General features: G+C 37.9%; 1 pseudogene; it reads right to left on the bottom strand.

The window, feature by feature from the left end:
* Positions 1-1,360: 1,360 nt before the first annotated feature.
* On the bottom strand, positions 1,361-6,006 carry LOC148029969 (uncharacterized; annotated as a pseudogene).
* Positions 6,007-7,258: the final 1,252 nt, after the last annotated feature.

Here is a 7,258-nt window from a genome sequence, read left to right as displayed (position 1 = left end):
TGTTATGATAAACATTTACATGTTTATCACTTTGTCCAATTTCAATGACATACAACTTGAAATTAGTGCATAAGATTTTTCTTTGCTATAGTGCCTCATTGGGATGGCTACATTATTTCCTTATTGCGATCTATCCCAATCCACTTAATAGATAGGACTTGAGCCTAATGTGACCACTAGAGTTGAGCTTATTGGGTAGTGCCTCACTTGTGTATCAAAACTGATGAAGGTGGTGGTGCAAAGGCATCGAGTTAGAGGTCTCGAGTTGCTTGAGCTCCTAAATGAAGATGAGGAGGCCACAAGCTACTTATAGGGGACATGGTAGCATGATTCACTAGCCAAATCCAACCATAGGGGTTAACATGAGAGGAAAGAGGAATGAGTAGTAAGAAGGAGGAAGATGGGGAGGGCACAATTGGAGAGGGAGCACAAGAAAGAACAAGGAACGAGCCACGAGGGCAGAAAGATAATAGTGTTAGAGAGTAGTCATCCCCTAAGCTAGCATTCTCAAGAAAAAGTTCATGCAGTCCAATATTTTGGAGGGGCTTATACATTTTTAATGTTAGTTAGTGAGTATATTTTCATTAGTCACAGTGTACAAGCATCTTATCACAAGTTGGGGGAATGCCACATGGTGGGAGTCAAGCACTAGATTAGTGATTATTTTAGGTATTTTTAGCAGTTGACTAGTTTGCCAATAAGCTTAGCTAATTTAATCTCCAACCAACATATTTTATTGCTTTCTTTTGTGCTATTTTATGCCCGCTTTGATCTTGCCTTCCATCACTTGTCTTCTAGGTGTTGATGAGAAAGAATCGGCTCAAGGTGATATATCAATAGTCCTTATATATCATCCCCCTTCATTTGAGCATTCATTGAGTATAGACTTTTGGGTTCTTCTATATTTTTTTTCTCTCTTCCTAATTTCTCTCATGTTCATTGTCTTTCACTCTTGTCGATATGCTTCTGCATTTTCTACAATCTAACATGGTATTAGAGCAGCATAGGAGGGTTGATTGATCATGGACAAACATGATCTCAAGAGGATTCTTTGCAATAAAAGTTTGAGTCTTCAGCCTTTAGAGGTTGTAGTAGTAAACATATTGTGCATGAAAAAGAAGAGAGGTTGCTATTATTGTAGGTCTTTTCTATTCATGAAGGAGGAAAGGTTGTGCTTCTAGCCTTTTGTTGTAGGTTTTGAGGATTCATCACCTTCAATAGGTAAAACTCTTTGAGGATGAGAAAATGAAGCCCTAGCAGGCACTGGCACTATGTGCGAAGTGAGGAGGAGCCTGCACTTGTTTTTTTATAGGTCATTCCATTTGCAATGTTGATTGATACTTACATGGAGTTTAGGCTATTATGGACCGTAAGATCTTGGTGTTGCTAGCTCTTCCTTTAGATCAAAATCTTTATGGCAAAAATTATCACATTCAGTGCATAATAATACTCACCATCTTTGAGTCTTATGATTTGGTGGATCTCGTGACGAAGGCTATAGAACATCCTACAACCCATGATCCCTCCAAACTTTCTACTAATTAGAAAGCTAAGTTGATGAAGGAACACACACATTATAAAAATTCAATGCCCACATCCATTCTTTCCACTTTCTCTCTTGCACTCTAGCTATCATTGCTCACATCAAATTGTGACTTAGGAGATATGGTCGAAGCTCAGTTGTTGGGGGTAAAGGTGTTGAGAGAGAGAGAGAGTACAAGAGAGATACACAAGACATTCTCCCAAATAATGATTCATATTGATGTAGAGTTAGTATATATAGGTGAGACCCAAGTCAAGTGAGAGATGATATATATAGTTGTAACATCCCCACTCAAACAAAGGTCTATGGCTGCGAGTGAAAAAACCCTTGGGGAGAACAAGGGAAAAACCCAAGCCCCTACACATACCTACGATACAAAAATGATTTACTATAAAGTTTTCTTGAATACAATGATACATGCCTCAATCAGTGAGACAAGAACTTGGAACAATACCAAGTGCATGTCTTAATGAACTAAATCGAGCTTCACTAAGAGCTTTTGTGAACATGTTTGCAACCATTTGATCACTGGGACAATGCTCCACCATAATAGAACCTTTCTTGACTTCATGTTGAACATAATGATAATGAATAGCAATATGCTTTGATTTACTATGTTGTATATAGTCATTGGTAAGACTAATAGCACTTTGGTTGTCGCATCGAAGAGGTGTACTAGATGATGAAGGATGCCCCAAATCTACAAGTAGTTGTCGAAGCCAAACTAGCTCGCAAAGAGCTGCGAATGATGCAGCAACATATTTGGCCTCCGTTGTAGAAACCGCAACACATCATTGTTTCTTGCTGGACCAAGAAACCAAACATCCATTTACAAAGAAACAATTCCCACTTGTAGATTGTATGGATAAATGTGAACTTGCCCAATCAGCATCTGTATATCCAATAAGGTCAAGAGAAGTTGAAGAAGATAAAGAAGAATCCTCTCGACGACAATAAATAAGACCAAACTCCTTAGTACCCTTGAGGTACTTAAGAATATGTTTGGCAGCATTCCAATGAATAGTGGAAGGGGAAGAAATATACTGTCCCAAAAAGTTAGCTGCACATAAAATATCTGGTCTTGTTTTTAAACCAATAAATTGAAGACAACCAACAAGATTAGCAAAGGGTTGATGAATGGCTGATTTATAATTATGTGTTGTAGATGTACCCTTGGTAGAGCTCGAAAGAATGGGAGTGTTGGCAGAGTGCGCATTTGTCAACCCAAACTTCTTAACAATATCATTAATAAACTTTGTCTGGTGAAGAAGAAGAATGCCTTGTTGTCGGTGTCGTTGAACTTGAATACCCAAACAAGAATGTATGTCACCAAGATCCACCATTTCAAATGCAGTCGATAAAAGCTTCTTCATAGCATCCAACAAAGCAATATTATTTGACACAAGAATAGTATCATCAATATATAGAGCAAGAATAATAAAACATTTTTCCTCCCTTTTGATGTAAATATTTGGGTTAGCAAAACATGCAACAAAACCTTTAGATGTGAGGAACTGATCAATCTTAATACACCAAGCATGAGAGGCTTGCTTCAATCCATATAATGCACGATGAAGCTAGCATACAAGATGCTCCTTTCCTGCAATCATAAAACCTTCAGTTTGCTCCATATAGATTTCTTCTTCAAGATCTTCATTGAGAAAAGCCGTTTTAACATCCATTTGGTGAATTTCTAGATCAAATAGTGTTGCAAAAGCCAAAAGCATACAAACAGTTGTGGAGTGCACAACGAGAGAAAATGTTTCTTGATAATCTACTCCTCAATCTACGAGTAACCTTTTGCAACAAGTCGTGCTTTGAACTGATCAAACGAGCCATCAGCTTTGTTCTTGGTTTTATAAACCCATTTACATTTGATAGGAACATGATTTGGGGGGAGTTCAGTAAGAATCCATGTACCTTTGGAGATAAAAGAATCATACGTAGCTTGCGTAGCTTCTTGCCATTGATCCCTTTGAGACGAATTGATAGCTTCCATATACGATATTGGATCCACTTGGACAGACATAGCATCATCAAAGACATCATATTCAATAGAATAGAATCCATGCTCTATCTCAATAGGAAGATCGACATATATCTCCAAATTTTCATCAATCTTCTTTGGAGGTGAAGGAGGTTTATGATCATCAGAATAAGTAGACTCATAAAGCAAGTAAGGAAATGCACTAAGCAAAGAGTGTGTATCATCTGAAACATCTGACGACCATGTGCCACCCATAGTCTTCTCATCAAATATAGCATCACGACTAATGATAACCTTTTGAGTAGAAGGATCATAAAATTTGTAACCTTTGGAATGATTTGAATAACCCAGAAAAATAACCTTCAAACCTGGAGGATCCAACTTATGTCGAGTGTCCTTGGGCACATGAATATAAGCAATGTAGCCAAATGTGCGAAAGTGAGAGACTAAAGGTGTCTTCCCTGTCCAGATTGTTATAGGAATTTTACTAGCAGGTGCAGTTGTTGGAAGATGATTTTGAATAAAAACGGCTGTTAGAAGTGCTTCAGTCCAAAACTTTCGAGACAAACCAGAGTGTATAAGCATGCAACGTATAGCATTAAGAATAGTGCGATTTTTGCACTCAACAACACCATTTTGCTGAGGAGAATAAGGAATTGTAAACTCATGATGAATACCTTGATCCTTATAGAAGTAATCAAATAGATTGGATACATATTCACCGCCATTGTCACTGCGAAGAGTCTTTATAGAGAATCCAGTTTGAAGCTCCATACTTATCTTGTATTGTTTAAATATAGATAAAGCCTCAGACTTATGTCAAAGAAGATGGACATGTGTGTACCATGAGAAATCATCAATGAAAGTTATAAAATATCGATATTGAGACTTTGAGGCAGGAAAAGGATCGCAAATATCGGTATGAACCAAATCCAAGAGAGCACAGGAATGTGATGAAGTAGACGTGTGGAAAGGTGAATGATGGTGTTTTCCAAGTGCACAGTACTCACATATTCCCATACGTGGATGAGATTTAAGATCCATACCTTGCACAAGACCATGACGATGAAGATCAAGAATTTTGGCAAAATCGGAGTGTGCAAATTGTTGATGCCATAATTTGCAATCTGTATCTCTAGGGGCAGTAACAACATTTGCAACCGTATCATTCAATGATAGCTCAAATAGATTACCATGTCGAGGAGCCACTGCTATAGTATGTCCCTCTTTCTCTATACGACATTGATTATGATCAAAGCCAACAAACAAACCAAGATCAACTAAACGAGCAACAGAAATAAGATTTCTTTACAAATCTGGAACATGAATAACTCCTCTTAATATTCTAGTGGATGAAACAGTCCCCAGATATAAATCACCCACTCCTTTGACTTGACAAGTCATATCATCCGCAAGGTAAACAAACTTCTTGACAGGAAGAGAATGATAATTGTGAAGCCACTGCGATTGGTATGTCATGTTTCAAGTGGCACCTGAATCAACGATGAATAGAGAACCATCGTGAACATGAAGTAACCTTTTTTGGAGAGATATCATGATGGACGAAATTGAGCTCCTGATGAGTATGATCATCATCAGTTGTAGTTTGTTGAACAATATAAGCTTGAGAACGTTCTTCATCATATTTGCATTTATAACAACGACGAGATGGATGATCTGTATGTGCACAATAATCACAAGGAGGAAAACTTTTGGACGAGCGAGGTTGCTTTGTAGTAACTCCATGCTCCTCATCATATTGACGTGCCCAGCAATCAGAAGCCACATGGCCTTTCTTATCACAATAAGAATAATGTTTGTTAGGATAAGCAAGATGAGAAGATTTTCCACCTTGATTAGGGCGTCCACCATACTGAAAATGTGAAGCGGGACGCTTATGAGCAACAAAAGCAGCATCAAAATCCCTTTGTTCGTGAGTGACCAAAACAGCATCAGATTTTTCCAAATGATGCTCATGACGTTGAGAATATTTAATAAGAAATATACATGCTTTGTCAAAGTGGATATCATCATTGTTAGACAAAATAGTGATGATATTGTCATATAAAGGATCTTGGATGGTATGAAGAAGTTGAGTAACAATCTGATTTTTAGCAACAGGAGCGCCGATAGCACCAAGCTGATTGATAATGTCTCTAAAAGCCTTGATATGAGAGTGCATAGAAGTACCAACCTTATATTGAAGATTCTTCAAACGAGTTTGGAGATATGAAATTTCAGTGACTGATTTCTTCTCAAACGTTGAGATAAGATACTCCCAAACAACATGGGAGGTTTCTAGATAAAAGACATCCAACATAAGTGAGTCAAGAAGTGCAGACAATATATAATGACGAGCCGCTTTGTCACGACGAATCCAATAAGTATGATCAATTTTTCATTGTTCAAATAACAGGCCATTAGTAATCAGCGAATTGTCATTTATCACATCAGTAGGTTGAACTGGGCAAGACATGTCGCCCAAAACAATATCAAATAATTCGTCACCTTCAAGAATTAGCATCATCTTTTCTTTCCATCTAGGAAAGCCTTGTCCTTGGAAGAAGGGAACCAAATTTTGGCCAGGCGGATATCCGTTAACAATTACGCAATTCGCCATGCCTATATCTTAAGAGAAACCAAATAAGATGAGATCACAGAATCTGCAAACCATGAACAAGACGAGCGTAGTTGAGACACGTGACAATCAAAATAGGGAGATGCACGTAAGAACGAGGAAAAGTATTGAGTGACTAAAACGAAAGCCCGAAATAGAGAGATGTAACATGCAAGATGAGATGACACGTATAAGAAATTTGTTTTTAAAGACAAAATTAACTAATACTTCTAGTTTGAACAAGTTCATGTATCAAATCATCACTTGTGCAAAGAATTCAATCAAGTATAAACAATGAAACAACTTCTCTTCTTTGTTGTTGCTACGCATCCATAGCTCTGATACCATGTTGAGAGAGAGAGAGAGTACGAGAGAGACACACAAGACATGCCCCCAAAGAATGATTCATATTGATGTAGAGTTAGTATATATAGGTGAGACCCAAGTCAAGTGAGAGATGATATATATAGTTGTAACAAAAGGTTCCTCTGCCTTGCCACCCATGTATTACTACACTGACAGTACCCCCCCATGCACTACAGGCAGCAGGTGCCCATCAGTGTCACTTTATTCTTGATTCTTTTAGTGATAGATGAATAAAGGAAAGGCCAGCTACACATTGTTACCATTGGAGTTTCCACATTGTGAGTCTTTATCTCTCTTGCTCTTGCTCTCCCACCATAACTCTCCCATGCAAGATTCGATCCTTCTCACCTTTCAACTAGTATCAGAGCATGGTTGCTTGAGCATTCGAGCTTGGTCCATGACTCCTTCAACATTCATTCAGATCCCTATACTATTGGTTCTCACTCTTAACATTGATATTCTCTAGCTACTCTAGTCATTGGGCACTTGGATAGGTCTCATTTGATGCCTAGAAGCATACTTGGAGCTTGACATTGAAGCATTGAGCATTTTATTGATTTGGGACTGATTTAGCACTCTATCGTAATAGTCCACATGCTGTTATAAACAATGTTACACTGACATTTGATGCCCGATTGTCTCGAATTGTCCCCAAATATTAGGGGAATGTATGCCTATTGATTGGCCATAATTTGGAGCTGATTTAGTGGCCTCAAATTCTCAATTTTATTCTAAAATCACTATT

Source organism: Lygodium microphyllum, chromosome 10 (assembly GCF_053477565.2).
Source record: "Lygodium microphyllum isolate KBCC chromosome 10, Lygodium_microphyllum_v1.1.10, whole genome shotgun sequence".
Lineage (NCBI taxonomy): Eukaryota > Viridiplantae > Streptophyta > Polypodiopsida > Schizaeales > Lygodiaceae > Lygodium > Lygodium microphyllum.
Note: the sequence above shows the minus strand (reverse complement) of the source record. Positions and strands in the feature narration are given on the sequence as shown.